Below are 17066 nucleotides of genomic sequence, written 5' to 3'. Positions count from 1 at the left end.
CTAGGTATCAGGGAAACATGAGGCTCCCAGGACCCAGGGATGACTTTAGCCAAAATGTGCAGAGAAGGGGGAGATAGTACCTTTTGAGACCACCTCCTGTAGATAGGAATGACCCCTGTTTGAGGGATGGGGGCATCCACCCATCTCAAAGTTTTTAACCCAGAAATGTTCCTGTCCAAAGGAAGAACAAGGACAAAAAAATGGAACAGAGACTGAAGGAAGGACCAACCAGTGACTGCCCCTCTGGCAGTCTGGATTCATCATGTCTGCAGACAAGAGACTGTTGCTGTGGTCAAGAGGTGCTTGCCAATAGGAACGTAGTGCGGTGGGTCCTGAGGAGGTCTGGCCAGCAGCTGACCAATGCAGATATGGATGCTTGGAGCCAACCATCAGTCTAAGCTCAGAGAACCTGGTAGGGGAGCTGAGGACTGAAAAAGCAGAGGGAGATTACAACCTCATTGGGAGAACAACATAGACTGGCCTGATCACCCAGTCCTCCCAGAGTCTAGACCACCGACCAAGGATTGTACTTAGAGGAATCCATGGCTTCAGATATGTATGTAGCAAAGGATGGCCTTGCCTGACAGCAACGAGAGGCGAGGCCCTTGATCTCAGGGAGGTTTGATGCCCCAGTGTAGAGGGATGCTGGAAGGGTGAGGCAGGAAAGTGTGGGTGGGTTGGGGAGCACTCTCATATAGGAAAAGGGGAGGGGGAAGGGCAAATGTGGGATGTGGGTTGGTGGAGGGGATAACTGGAAAGTGGGGTATCATTTGAGATGTAAATGAATGGAATGATTAATAAAAAAACTATATAATTCAATAGAGAAAAATGACTAAAACACACAAGTTAACATGTTTTCTTTCCAAAGCAATCCATCCTGATGCTAATAGCTTGCCAGTGATGCCAATGAGTTTGAGGTCTGCTGATAAAGCAGGCATTGGCCATCCAATTAGCTTTATTGCTACAATGACAACATTATGGAAAACTCCATATATTGTCTGGTCACGTTTTAACCTCTTACCTTTCTTTTTATTCATTGCTTGGCATCTCTCAGAACTTCCAAAGTATACATGTATGAAGAAGATAAATCTTTGCATCCCTTCAGTTGTTTCTGGGTGGAAAAGAGTTGGGGCAGGTAAGAAAGGGAAAAGTACACAGCAAGAGAAATCCTTTGAGGGTGATATTTCATGTAAACATTTCCCAGAAATGTTGTTGAGAGCTGTGAGTGTTATTCAGAGACATGTCTTACTGTACTATGGGATTCCCAGGTAGGGATCTTGTGATTTAAGGTTCTGTCTCTGAGTCAGGACATACATTTATTAGTTAAGAGGGGCATAAAAAATTGAAGTAGAAAGCAACCTTTGACATCTGTGAGCTCATCAGAGGCTCCCATGTGGACTGCAGCATTTCTGTAAGCTGGCCTGGAGCCCTTATCTAGACCTGCTCTTCTCCTGGCCATGTAAACACTCTCAGAGCATCCGACATAGGGCTAGGTCTCTCTGAGACCCTGATGAAGTGAGACCAAACAAGGCCCCTGTGCAACCAATAAATTACCAAAAGGGTCCCCCTTGCAAAAAAGAGGCACTGGTGTTGATTCACTAACTATAATTTAGTCTACCTTCATATAGACAAAATTTGATTGTGTATATAGACTCAGAGACTCTCTTCTACATTCTGACAATATTCAGTCTTGACCAAACCTCCATTTTGTCAATACCGGCCATCATCTATGACACAGCCAAAGCGCAAATGATGTTCTTATGGAGGCACTTCATGACTTCTTGTTCTGTCTTCTTCCTTGCCCAGTGTGGGTATGTGTAGGGAGCTGCGACCTGCCGCGCCTCAAAGATGGCGCTGGTTTCCACCTTCCACCCTCCCGACGGTGAGCGCTCCTTGTAGTAAACAAGTTCTTATTTGGCTATGCCTGCCTGGCCTGCTAGGTTCTGCATAGTGACAGCCTGTCTGCATGACACACATGGCACGTTGGGGTTGGTTGGCGTTGGATACTTAAGCTGATGTAGGGCGTTCCCCGGGGTAGAAGATTGTATCAAGGTTCCCGAGTAAACTGTCTGAAGAAGATCTCCTCTGGTCGTGTCTTCCTTGCTGGTCGAGGTTGGTCGAGACAGGTATGTTTCTGAAAGTCTGTCGGCGAGGAGCATTGGCTGGGTCTATTTATAAAACAGTTCACTTTTTTTTGGTGGAGCCATTAACTATGATAGCAACAAAAAGGTCCCAGAGCATGCACACCACCACATGTTTTGCTTCCATTTGCTCTGCTTTATCCGAGTTTGCCCAAGACTTCTATTTATTTGAGCAAAATTTCAGGTGGTGTCCCAGTACCTAAAGTGGATTAAAGGGAGCTTTCTGTTGTACTCAGAGCAGCTCTGGACTCATGATTGCTATCTTGCAATTGTATTTAATGGTTATATTGAGTGAGTGGCCAGATATTCTACCTCAAGTGTGGTATCTATTTCACCCCTTAACCTGTGGCTGTCATGCCTGTGTTCCCATGCCTGTTTCTACATATCTTACTTAGGGTTTTACTGCTGTGAACAGACACCATGGCCATGGCAACTCTTATAAGTACAGCATTTAATTGGGGCTGGTTTACAGGTTCAGAGGTTCAGTTCCTTATCATCAAGGTGGGACCATGGCAGCATCCAGACAGGTATGGTGCAGGAGGAGCCAAAAGTTCTACTTCTTCATCTGAAGGCTGCTAACAGAATCCTGGGTTCCAGGCAGTTAGGATGAGGGTCTTAAAGCCCACATCTACAGTGACACACCTACTCCAACAGGGCCACACTTTCTAATATTGCCACTCACTGAGCTGAGCATATACAAACTATCACACTACAGTGCCGTAAGGCATGCCTACTTGCCAGTTTAAATCTGTTGTTTTATGCAGGAGTCATGTACTTTTCTCATTTCTGTGATAAAACACCGGACAAGAACAAACACTCCCAGGAAATAAGGGTTCACAGTTCACCACAGTGGGGATGGCATGGTCATGAGCACCAGTGGCAGCTTTCACACAGTGCTGTTGGCAAGCAGAAAATGAGTTATACCAGCACACAGTGTGTGTGCTTTCTCCAGTCCATTAATTTCAGGATCCCACCTAGGTGGTGCCTCTCACATTCAGGATGGGGGCTGAGTCTTCACCTAAAGCTTCCAGGAATACCCCCACATACGCTTAACAGTATTGTTCCTTAGGGGTAATAATCCAGTCATATTGACAATGAAGATGTCACAATAGCATCCAAGACCCAAACAGTCCTTGTTCTTTAAGGCCACTGTGTTTAGATAAAGAGTATGGCTCTCTGCTCCAAGTTCGAGTTCAGGACTCTCTAGTGATACCATGTTATTCACAGTTCAGTGCAGCCTGAGTACTCACCAGCTCTAGTGACCTGCTTTCAGCTGCTCGTGTGGATGTGATACTCAAAACCACTCCCCGGTGGGGCCACTGTATTGGAACTTTTGGCTCCCAAATGTGCAGTATCCTTGTTCTTTCTTTTGTCTTTTCTATTTTGTGACTAAAACAAGAATCAGGATCATGTTGATGGGCAGTCAGCACTGTGGAATTGGCATGAAGTTCATGAATGGATTTAAAATATTTGATTTTTTTTAATGAATACTAACTATATTTTTAATGAACACTAAGCACATTGGTGAGGAACTATAGAGGCTTAGATTAGTAGATTAAAACAAAACAAACAAACAAGCAGAAAAACCCAGGAGACATGGCCTCAGTGGAATGCTTGTACATCCATTGCACGTCCCATGCAATGCTGAGATGAAGTTTATGTTGTTTTACACAACACCTATATTTGTCAAGTAGAAGAGACAGTACATCCATTTGCCTGATGCCTGGTGATATGGTAAAGGTATGTGACTTGATGGCTAATCATTCTTATAAACTTGAAACACCTGGGAAGAGGGAACCACCAGATTGAACTTTGGCATGTCTGTAGGGGAAATTTATTCATTGTTAATTTGTGTAGGAGGGCCATGCCCACTGTGGGAATACCATCTTTAGATACATGGGCCTGGGCTGTCCAAGAAAGGTAACTAAATGTGAGCCAGGGATCGAGTGAGTAAGCAGCATCCCTCCATCTTTTCTGCTTCAAGCTCCTGCCTTGAGTTCCCACCTTGGTTTCCTCCAATAATGGATTGTGAACTGAGCAAGAGAAAAAATTTTCTCCAAATATCACAACAAATTTGGATAGGTGGTTATGAGGTACTGGTTTAAATTCTCTGATAGAAAAGATTGCAGCCAGTTCCCAGCACCCAAATTCCATGGGGAAGAGAGCAGAACACCCAGCAATGCAGATATCCTGAGACCGCAGGACAGACTGCCACTTCTGCACACCTCTGTCCTCATCCCTGGTTCAAGGGGAAAATGCACAGTGCCTCTGAACACAGGAATATAGGGACAGTCATCTGTCAGTTCCTGTGGTTCTGGTCTGTGCCCAGGAATGAACTGAACTGGCCAAACAAACAGCTCCTTGCACACAAATCCTGTGGGGGAGAAAGCTGGACCCTCAGAAGTGGGGATACTCCTGAGAAGTTAGAGGAGATTACCCTCTGCCCACAGTCCAGACCCAAGAGGGAATTCCTAGTGCCAACTGTGCTCCCTGGGTGCAGGGACCTAGGAGCAATCTGATTTCTGCCCATGCCTAGAGCTGGAAGACAGTCACCAGGGGCACCTATACACCTGAAATAAGAGCACCTGTTTTCAGAAAAGGCTGAAAGAAACAGTGCTGACACATAGGCCTACAGGAAGGTAAAGTGACTCTCAGAAACAGCAAGACAAGCAAACACCAGAGACAAACCCAATGGCTAGAGGCAAGTACAGGAAACTAAGCAACAGAAACCAGGACTACTTGGCATCATCAGAGCCCTGTTCTCCCACCAAAGAAAATACTGGATATCCAAACACACTGGAAAAGCAAGATTTAGATTTAAAATCACATTTTATAATAATGATGGAGGTCTTTAAGAAGGACATAAAGAAATCCCTTAAAGAAATGCAGGAAGACACAAGTAAGCAGAAGCCCTTAAAGAGGAAACACAAAAATCCCTGAAAGAATTACAGGAAAACACAACCAAACAGGTGAAAAAAATTGAACAAAACCATTCAGGACTTAAAAATTGAAATAGAAAAAATAAAGAAAGTACAAAGGGAGACAACCCTGGAGATAGAAAACCTAAGGCAGAGACAAGGAGTCATAGATACAAGCATCACCAACAGAATACAAGAGATAAAAGAGAGAATCTCAGGGGCAGAAGATACTATAGAAAACATTAACACAACCATCAAAGATAATGAAAAATGCAAAAAGCTCCTAGCCCAAAACATACAGGAAATCCAGGACACAATGAGAAGATCAAACCTAAGGATAATAGGTATAGAAGAAAGTGAAGACTCCCAACTTAAAGACCAGTAAATATCTTCAACAAAATCATAGAAGAAAACTACCCTAACCTAAAGAAAGAGATGTCCATAAATATACAAGAAGCCTACAGAACTCCAAATAGATTGGACCAGAAGAGAAATTCCTCCCATCATATAATAGTTAAAACACCAAATGCACAAAACAAAGAAAGAATATTAAAAGCAGTAAGGGAAAAAGGTCAAGTGACATATAAAGGCAGACCTATCAGAACCACACCAGACTTCTCACCAGACTATGAAAGCCGGAAGATCCTGGACAGATGTCATACAGACCCTAAGAGAACACAAATGCCAGTCCAGGTTACTGTATCCAGCAAAACTCTCAATTAACATAGATGGAGAAACCAATATATTCCATGACAAAACCAAATTTACACAATATCTTTCTACAAATCCAGCGCTACAAAGGATAATAGATGGTAAACTCCAATACAAGGAGAGAAACTACATCATACAGAAAGCAAGAATATAATCTCCTTGCAACAAAACCAAAAGAGAGACACACATAATTCCGCAACAAAAATAACAGGAAGCATCAATCACTATTCCTTAATATCTCTCAACATCAATGGCCTCAATTCCCCAATAAAAAGACATAGACTAACAGACTGGATACATAAAGAGGACCCAGCATTTTGCTGCATGCAGGAAACACACCTCAGAGAAAATGACAGACGCTATCTCAGAGTAAATGACTGGAAAACAACTTTCCAAGCAAATGACCTGAAGAAACAAGCTGGAGTTGTTATTCTAATATTGAATAAAGTTGACTTTCAACCAAGAGTCATCAAAAAAGATAAGGAAGGACACTTCATATTCATCAAAGGAAAAAATCCACCAAGAGGGACTCTCAATCCTAAATATCTATGTTCCAAATGCAAGGACCCCTTGCATTTTACTTTCATAAAAGAAACCTTACTAAAGCTCAAATCACACATTATACCACACACAATAATAGTAGGAGATTTCAACACCCCACTCTCATCAATGGACAGATCATGGAAACAGAAATTAAACAGACACATAGAGAAACTAACAGAAGTTATGAACCAATTGGATTTAACAGATATCTATACAACATTCCATCCTAAAACAAAAGGATATACCTTCTTCTCACCACCTCATGGTACCTTCTCTAAAACTGACCATATAATCGGTCACAAAACAGACCTCAACAGATACAGGAAGATAGAAATAATCCCATGCATCCTATCAGATGACCACGGACTAAAACTGGTCTTCAATAACAATATTAACAACAGAAAGCCCACTTATACATGGACGTTGAACTATGCTCTATTCAATGACAACTTGGTCAAGGAAGAAAGAAAGAAAGAAATTAAAGACTTCTTAGAATTTAATGAAAATGAAGATACAACATATACAAACGTTTGGGACATGATGAAAGCTGTGCTAAGTGAAAAACTCATAGCTCTGAGTGCCTACAAATAGAAACAGGAGAGAGCATACGTCAGCAGCTTGACAGCACACCTAAAAGCTCAGAACAAAAAGAAATAAATAAACCCAAGAAGAGTAGAAGGCAGGAAATAATCAAACTCAGGGCTGAAATTAACCAAGCAGAAATGAAAAGGACTATACAAAGAATCAGCAAAACGAGGAGCTGTTTTACTTGAGAAAATCAACAAGATAGATAAACCCTTAGCCAGACTAACCAGAGGTCACAGAGATTATATCCAAATTAACAAAATCAGAAATGGAAAGGGAGACATAACAACAAAATCTGAGGAAATTAAAAAAAATCATCAGATCCTACTACAAAATACTATATTCGACAAAAGTGAAAAATCTGGAGGAAATGGACAATTTTCTAGACACATAGCAGGTACCCAAGGTAAATCTGGAATAAATACACCATCTAAACAATCCCATAACTCCTAAAGAAATAGGAACAGTTACTAAAAGTCTCCCAACCAAAAAGAGCCCAGGAACAGATGCGTTTAGTGCAGAATTCTATTAGACCTTCATAGAAGAGTTCATACCAATACTGTCTAAACTATTCCACAAAATAGAAACAGATCAAGCACTACCAAATTCCTTCTACGAAGCCACAATTACCTTTATACCTAAACCACACAAAGACCCAACAAAGAAAGAGAACTTTAGAATAATTTCCCTTATGAATATTGACGCAAAAATACTCAACAAAATTCTTGCAGACTGAATCTAAGAACACATCAAAATGATCATCCACCATGATCAAGTAGACTTCATCCCAGGGAGGCAGAGATGGTTTTGTTGTTAGATCCCGAAGTGGCCTTACCTCAGGAGCATAACCCACAGAACACAACTTGAGAGACTGCTGCAATGGCAAGAGATTTAATGATCCATGTACGTAAGGTTGCTCATCCACACAGGAAGAGACAACCCTGAACCCAAAAAGCACACATCTTTTATTCTCTACAGAGGGTAGACTTCAGCAGCTGGGTTAGTTGGCTCATTCTCATTTGTGGTACACAGATCAAAGGATCTGGTCAGGTATTGCTGGCCTGCTCAAGAGACTGTTCTTCACTCAGCTAGACACTTTCCTTATCCTGCCCTACACCTGGCAGTGGAGAATCACCGGGAAAGGGTTAAGTTGGCAAGTCCCTCAGAAGAGGGGAGGAACTGGGTGGTTGGGCAGGTTCAGGATGGCACCTTGTGGTTGTTCTCAGGATTTACCACAGGAAGGGGTGGGGATGGGGTCTTTCCAAGAACAGTTATCTTTGTTTTGTTCTAACTTAACTCAGTCAAAATAGTCTGGTCATTCTGACTACTAAAACTTTGTCATAACATTAGGCAACCTGATGTCAGATGTATTTCTCAAAACTTTGTTTTTACAACTTTGTCTCTCATATCTATGAAACTGTATTTCTTCAGTTTAATAAATGGAAATCCATCAACGTAATTCACTATATAAACAGACTCAAAGATAAAAACCACATGATCATTTCATTAGATGCTGAGAAAGCATTTGACAAAATTCAACACCCCTTCATGACAAAAGTCCTGGAAAGATCAGGAATTCAAGGCCCATACCTAAACATAGTAAAAGCAATATACAGCAAACCAGTAGCTAACATCAAACTAAATGGAGAGAAACTTGAAGCAATCCCACTAAAACCAGGGACTAAACAAGGCTGCACACTGTCTCCCTACTTATTCAATACAGTACTCAAAGGCCTAGCCAGAGCAATCAGACAGCAAAAGGAGGTCAAAGAGATACAAATTGGAAGGGAAGAAATCAAAATATCACTATTTGCAGATGATATAATAGTATACTTAAGTGACCCCAAAAGTTCCACCAGAGAACTACTTAACCTGATAAACAACTTCAGCAAAGTGTTGGGGGTATAAAATTAACTCAAACAAATCAGTAACCTCCCTCTACTCAAAGGATAAACAGGCTGAGAAAGAAATTAGGGAAATGACACCCTTCACAATAATCCCAAATAATATAAAGTATCTTGGTGTGACTTTAACCAAGCAAGTGAAAGATCTGTATGACAAGAACTTCAAGTATCTGAAGAAAGAAATTGAGGAGGATCTCGGAAGATGGAAAGATCTCCCATGCTCATATATTGGCTGCATTAATATAGTAAAAATGGCCATTTTTTCCAAAAGCAATCTACAGATTCAATGCAATCCCCATCAAAATTCCTACTCAATTCTTTGTAGAGATAGAAAGAGCAATTTGCAAATTCATTTGGAATAACAAAAAACCCAGGATAGCTAAAACTATACTCAACAATAAAAGAACTTCTAGGGGAATCACCATCCCTGACTTCAAGCAGTATTACAGAGCAATAGTGATAAAAACTGTGCGGTATTGGTACAGAGACAGGCAGCTAGATCAGTGGAACAGAATTGAAGACCCAGAAATGAACCCACACACCTATGGTCACTTGATCTTTGACAAAGGAGCTAAAACCATTCAATGGAAGAAAAATAACATTTTCAACAAATGGTGTTGGTTCAACTGGAGGTCAGCATGTAGAAGAACGCAAATTGATCCATTCTTATCACCATGTGCAAAGCTTGATCCATGTGGATCAAGGACCTCCACATCAAACCAGATACACACAAACTAATAGAAGAAAAAGTGGGGAAGCATCTTGAACACATGGGCACTGGGGAAAATTTCCTAAACAGTACACCAATAGCTCATCTCTAAGATAAAGAATCAACAAATAGGACCTCATAAAACTGCAAGGCTTTTGTAAAGCAAAAGACACTGTCATTAGGACAAAATGGCAACTAACAGATTGGGAAAGGATCATTACCAATCCTACATCTGATAGAGGGTTAATATCCAAAATATACAAAGAACTAAAGAAGTTCCACTCCAGAAAGCCAAATAACCCTATTAAAAATGGGGTACAGAGCTAAACAAAACATTCTTAGCTGAGGAATATCGAATGGCCGAAAACCACCTAAAGAAATGTTCAAAATCCTTATTTATCAGGGAAATGAAAATCCAAACAACCCTGAGATTCCACCTCACACCAGTCAGAATGGGTAAGATCAAAGACTCAGGTGACAGCAGATGCTGGTGAGGATGTGGAGAAAGAGGAACATTTCTCCATTGTTGGTGGGATTGCAGACTGGTACAACCATTCTGGAAATCAGTCTGGAGGTTCCTCAGAAAATTGGACATTCCACTACCTGAGGACCCAGCTATACCTCTCCTGGGCATATACCCAAAAGATGCTCCAACAAACAACAAAATCACATGCTCCAGCATGTTCATAGCAGCTCTATTAATAATAGCCAGAAGCTGGAAAGAACCCAGATGCCCTTCAACAGAGGAATGGATCCAGAAAATGTGGTACATCTACACAATGGAGTACTACTCAGCTATCAATAACGATGACTTCATGAAATTCATAGGCAAATGGAATGAACCAGAAAATATCACCCTGAGTGAGGTAACCCAATCACAGAAGAACACACTTGGCATGCTCACATTGATAAGTGAATATTAGCCCAAAAGCTCGAACTATCCATGATGTAATCCACAGACCATAGGAAGCTCAAGAAGGATGACCAAAATGCGGATGCTCTCACTCCTTCTTAAAAGGGGGAAAATATCCATAGGAGGGGATATGGAGGCAAAGATTAGAGCAGCAACTGAAGGAATGGCCATTTAGAGTCTGCCCCACATGTGGCCCAGGTGGCTCATATATATACAGCCACCAAAACTAGATAAGATTGATGAAGCTAAAAAGTGCATGCTGAAAGGGACCGGATATAGATCTCTCCTGAGAGACACATCCCGAGCATGTCCAAGCCAGAGGTCAATGCTAGCAGCAAACCACTGAACTGAGAAAAGGAACCCCTTTGGGGGAATTAGAGGAAGGATTGAAAGAGCTGAAGGAGCTTGCAACCCCATAAGAACAGCAATCACAACCATAGAGCTTCTAGGGACTAAGCCACTACCGAAAGACTATACATGGACTGACCCAGGGCTCCAACTGCATATGTAGCAGAGAATAAACTTGTTGTTGCACCAGAGGAAGGGGAAGCCCTTGGTCTTGCCAAGGTTGCATCCCCAGTGCAGGGGAATGTTGGTGGAGGAGCGGTAGGGGACGGGATGGGGGCTTATGGACAGGAAATGGTGAAAGGGAATAACATTTGAAATGTAAGGGAAGGAATATATCTTTAAAAAAAAAGAGTTAGTACCACTGGGACTATAGCTCTGAAATAAACAGTTTGCCTAGCATATATAGACTCTAGCTTGATCCCCGTATTGCCAAAACTTTAAAATACAAAATTAACTTGGTCACCATTTCATTCTGGGCCTTGGGGATGACTCTACAGGTAAAGGAACTGGCTCCTAATGCTGATAATCTGAGTTTGGTCTTCAGGATATGCATGATAGGAGAGAACTGAGTCTGAACAATTGTCCCCTGACCTACATACACACACACACACACACACACACACACACACACACACACACACACACACACACACACTGTGCTGCCCCTAGCGACAATAAATAAAACCATGAAATTTTGAAAAATTAAAAAAAAAAAGACTGCAGCAATACAAGGGGATATACACAGTTTTGATGGTCATTCTCAGGATTTCTATTTTATTATGAAGAATAGCAATTGTGGGTGTGACTTTTCTGTAGCTTCCTGTTCAAACACAGCAAGGATTTTGGCTTCAACAAGATGGGTAGAATTAAGACAGAATAACCTCAAAAGAACTTGCTTCACATTTAAGACATAGGTCTATGTGGAGACTAGTCATCAGGGAAAGTCTCGTCCACCTAAATGTAGGTTGGTTCTTTTCTACAGTCCATGTGCCTTTCTGGGTAAGGCTGTGTCACACTTGTTCCATCTTTATATCACACTCTGAACTGATTACAGATCAGGATGTGAGTAATAGCCCAGCAAAAGACAGAATGATTTTTTTTCACTAGAATAATGGACAACAAACACTAACATAATTCTTTGTAAAAATTAATAAATACATCTTTGTCCTTGAGCTGTCCCACAAAGAACAACTAAATGTCATTGACAATTTGCCAGGGGATAATAACCAGAGTGGAGACTGGGCATGTGAGGCACTTATCTTGAACTCAAAACTTAAGGGGGTATCAAAAAGCTCATTAATTAAGATAAAATAATATTGCTGTCTTAGTTACTGTGTGTGTTGCTGTGAAGATACACCATGACAAAAGCAACTCTGATAATAATTAGCTATGAGCTTATTTATAGTTTCAGAGGACTAATCCATTATCATCACGGAGGGAAACATGCAGGCATGGTGCTGAAGCAGGAGCTGGGAGCTTTACATCCTGATCCACAGGCAGCGGGCAGAGTATGAGACTCGGTCTGCTGTGCGGGTTGAAACCTCAAAGCCCATCTACAGTGACACAACTTCTCCAACAAAGCCACACCTACTCCCACAAGGACACACCTCCTAATTTTTCCAATTTACCAACTGTGAACAAAGCATGTAAATATATGATCATATGGGGGGTCAGTCTCATTCAATGCACCTCAAATACAAAATAAAAAAAATTGAAAGATCTCTTTCCATGTTGTTATTGCCTATTAAGCTTCACTACGTGGCCAATGTCTACAAATGCATTTGTAAGTCAGCACGTCCTTTTTCTATTCTGTTTCCATGCATTAGCTGACTGACTGAGTCCACATGGGCTACCATGACCAAACCCCATAGACTGGGTACCTTAAGCAGCAGACACTTATTCCATACCACATCAGGGACAAATTCTAGACTGAGGAATCTGGTCAACTCGGTTCTGATGAGTACTCTCTTCCTCTTCCTGCCTTGAAAAGATCTCTATCTTGATGTGCGCTCATACATGAGCTCTGACATCTCTTCCTTTTCTTCTAAGGACAATATTCTCATCTCAGGGCCATTAGAATGGCCTCATGACTCCATTAGAATCTAATGATCTCCCTGCACCCCACCCCCACTGTGCTGGCTAGTTTTTTTTTTTCTTTTTTCCCATCTTTATTAAATTGGGTATTTCTTATTTACATTTCAAATGTTACTCCCTTTCCCGATTTCCAGGCCAACATCCCCATAATCCCTCCCCCTCCACTTCTGTCCCCCTATTCTCCCCCTATACCGCCCTCCCCGCAAGAATTCCGCTCACTGGGAGTCCAGCGTTGACAGGACCAAGGGCTTCCCCTTCCACTGGTGCCCTTACTAGGCTATTCATTGCTACCTACGCAGTTGGAGGCCAGGGTGAGTCCATGTATAGTTTTTTGGTAGTGGCTTAGTCCCTGGAAGCTCTGATTGGTTGGCATTGTTGTTCATATGGGGTTTCAAGCCCCTTCAGCTCTTTCAGTCCTTTCTCTGATTCCTTCAACGGGGGTCCCGTTCTCAGTTCAGTGGTTTGCTGTTGGCGTTCGCCTATGTATTTGCGTATTCTGGCTGTGTCTCTCAGGAGAGATCTACATCTGGTTCCTGTCAATCTGTCAGCCTGTACTTCTTTGCTTCATCCATCTTATCTAGTTTGGCGGCTGTATATGTATGGACCACATGCGGGACAGGCTCTGAATAGGCTTTCCTTTAGCCTCTGTTCTGAACTTTGCCTCTCTATTCCCTCCCAAGGGTATTCTTGTCCCCCCCCCTTTTTTTTTTTATGGAGCTTATTTTTTTCTTTCTTCTTTTTTTTTTTTTATTAACTTGAGTATTTCTTATGTACATTTCAGTGTTATTCCCTTTCCTGTTTCGGGCAAACATCCCTTCCCTCCCCCTTCCTTATGGGTGTTCCCCCCCCCCCTCCCCCCATTGCCGCCTCCCCGACAGTCTAGTTCACTGGGGGTTCAGTCTTAGCAGGACCCAGGGCTTCCCCTTCCACTGGTGCTCTTACTAGGATATTCATTGCTATGAGGTCAGAGTCCAGGGTCAGTCCATGTATAGTCTTTAGGTAGTGGCTTAGTCCCTGGAAGCTCTGGTTGCTTGGCATTGTCGTTCATATGGGGTCTCGAGCCCCTTCAAGCTCTTCCAGTTCTTTCTCTGATTCCTTCAACGGGGGTCCTGTTCTCAGTTCACTGGTGCTGGCTAGTTTTATGTCAACATGGCATAAGCTAGAGTCTCTGAAAAGCAGGGATCCTTACTTAAGAAAATACCTCTACAAGATCCAGTTGTAAGTCATTTTCTTAATTAAGATTGATGAAGGTGGCCTAGGCCATTGTGGGTGGTGCTATTCCTGGGCTAGTGGTCTTGGATTCTATAAGAAAGCAAGCTGAGTAAGCCATGGGGAGCAAGCCAGTAAGCAGTACCCCTCCACGGCCTCTGCATCAGCTCCTGCCCCCAGGTTCCTGCCCTGTTTGAGTTCCTATACTGACTTTTTTTTTATTATGTATGGTTACCTGGAATTGTAAGCTAAAATAAACCCCTTTCCCCCTCAAGTTGTTTTGGTCATGGCATTTTATCACAGGAATAGTAAACCTAATTGGGGCACTAATTTTGATAATATCATTTTATTAGAGACCAGAGAGTCAACATATAAATTTGAGCTAGACAAACCGCAACTCATAAGGCCTATTAAATCCTTACATTAATCCAATGAGGTATTTCATACCATCATTTTCTTTCCTATTTTGCCCTTTTCTTTTTGAGATAAAGAACAGTTGAGCACAGTGTCAAAAATGTGCATGAGTGACAAGGTGTTATAGTCAGGGACTGAACCCAGGTCCTCTGACCCTATAGCCTGCACTTCTATCTTTTGATATACTATATATCCGTTTATACATCTAAAGTGAATGAATAATACTTTCATAAGAGAACTTGTGCCAACAATGACTAACAGGAGAGAGTGAAAACTTAAGGACAGCAGAGTCTTCACACGGCTGCATTTCCCCACATGTAGACATGAAACGCCCCGAGGAAATGCAAAAGAGACATCGATGGAATCCCAGTGTCAGTTGGTGCCTTTCTTGTTGGGCAGATCTTAGGTGACCTTTCAGTCTTTAAATCCACACTGTATACAGAGGGAGAGTTCTGAGGAAACACAGGGAAGAGGCAGATCATAGAGAGTGAGGAACTTCAGGGGTGGAAGGAGCGAGGTTAGTAGCCTCTCACCCTCCTTCAATCACCAGGAAACTAGGGATAGGGGAATGGCTGAGAGTATGTGACCAGGCAGGATGAAGAGGCACAGAAAGTCCGCATTTCTTTGAAGAGATGCTGCCACGTAAGATTGTGGAAATGTCACGTTCTGTGGTGTCCTGGACAGTTCTGATGAATGGCAATCAGTGTTCCACTTCTAACTCTTGACTTTTAACTTCTAACACATTGGCCTGTGTCCTCTGTTCGTGAATGGTCCCTGTTCTCTTACTGCTGACTCAACACACTTGCCATCATTTACAATGCATTCTGGTGTCTCCTCGACATCTGGATGGCCTTGTCCAAGGTTGCATCATGATCCATGGCCAGGATTTGGACTCAAGCCCAGAATCTGACTTCTATGTCTCTGCTCTAGCCATTATTTGCTGACATTCCCTGTTAATTCTTCTTATCCACAAATTTGCAGGCTTCACAAGCTTAAAGTGAAATTAATTTCAATAATAGTTGGTGCCTTCATTCATTGTATTTTGGTTCACTTGACCTCTGTGGGGGCTCAGGTGAGTCTCAGACACTGGTCAGTATGCCTGGCAGTATCATCCACAGTAAACCTGAAGTGGAGGGGTAAGTCTATCGGCTACATATTGTCCATGTTTCTTTTACTTTAGAGTTAATATCTGTGTCTCTAAATTCATCTGTTGATCTCTTGGTCCCAAGTTTAATAAACACCAGAGGTGGGGTCTTCAGAAATAATTAGTGTATGAGTGCTATGACTTCTTGAATGGAATTGGTACATTTATAGGATGAGATAAGAAAGAGAAAGTTAAATCTTTCCGCCATGGGGATGGGAACAACAGGAAGGTGGCCATCTGTAAGACAGAAGAAGGTCCTTACCAGATCTGGCCATGTTGGCATCTGTATTGTAGACTTCTAACCTCTAAAAATCTGTAAAACGAATACCAGTGATCTAAGTCACCCAGACTGTGGCATATTTATTGTGTCAGACTGGGATGACTACAGCAGAGCTTTATGGAAGCTGTCTGCATGGTTATACAGACAGAACCTATGGTTATGCTTTCCCAAATTCTTTCTAGTGTCCAGATACATGAGCTATAGCACCAATGATGTTTTGTTTGAAACATTGCTTGCTATGTGGTTCAGGTTGGCCTCAAATTTGAAATTCCCTATCCCTAGGTATGTGTTCCAGTACCTGTCTAAAAATAGCCTTGATATTGTATTATTTTCATAGTACTATGATAAAAGGCACCAGAAAAGTAACTTAAAGAAGGATTAATGTACTGGCTAGTTTTATGTCAACTTGAAACGATCACTGAAAATGGGGGACTCTCAACTGTGGAAATACAGGAAAACCTATAGGACATTTTCTTAATTAGTAATGATGGGGAGGGGCCAGCTCAGTGTGGTGGTGGTCCTTTGTTCTATAAGAAAGCAGGCTGAGCAAGCTATGGGAAACAAGCAAGGAAGCAGCATCCTTCTATGGCCTTTGCCTCAGCACCAACCTCCAGGTTCCTGCCCTGCTTGAGTGCCTGACCTGTGATGTGGAAGCATAAGCTGAGTTACTTTGGTCATGGTGTTTCCCCACAGCAATAGTCACCCTAGCTAAGACAAGTTGGTATTGGGAAGTGGAGTATTTCTGAGACAGGCCTGGACATGTGTTTTGGGAGAGGGTTGTGGAAGACCTTTGGAACTTTGGACCAGAAAAGCCATTTAGTATTAAGGTCTCAGCACAATGTCCTATAGGAGTTTGGAAGACAAGAATGTTGAGACAAATGTAGAGTCTGGAGACTTGTGAAGTTTCAGAAGGGTGTTTAAAGATCAGTGCCATTTGTTATTTTAAATTAGGATTCTATGGCCATGGTCAGCTTGGGCTGAAGAATCAGCTGCGATTATCAAGACACCAAAAGCAGTCAAGTGACACTTGTGTGTGTGCCACTTGATGCGGATCAACTGGAGCTGAGAAAGTAGCAGCAATTAGGTACCATGGTGGTGAGATCTGAGACGTACTTCCTGCGAGTCAGCACATAGAAGCTGTGTTTCAGAAATG

This window comes from Rattus rattus, chromosome 3, assembly GCF_011064425.1.
Source record: "Rattus rattus isolate New Zealand chromosome 3, Rrattus_CSIRO_v1, whole genome shotgun sequence".
NCBI classification, from domain to species: domain Eukaryota; kingdom Metazoa; phylum Chordata; class Mammalia; order Rodentia; family Muridae; genus Rattus; species Rattus rattus.
Note: the sequence above shows the minus strand (reverse complement) of the source record.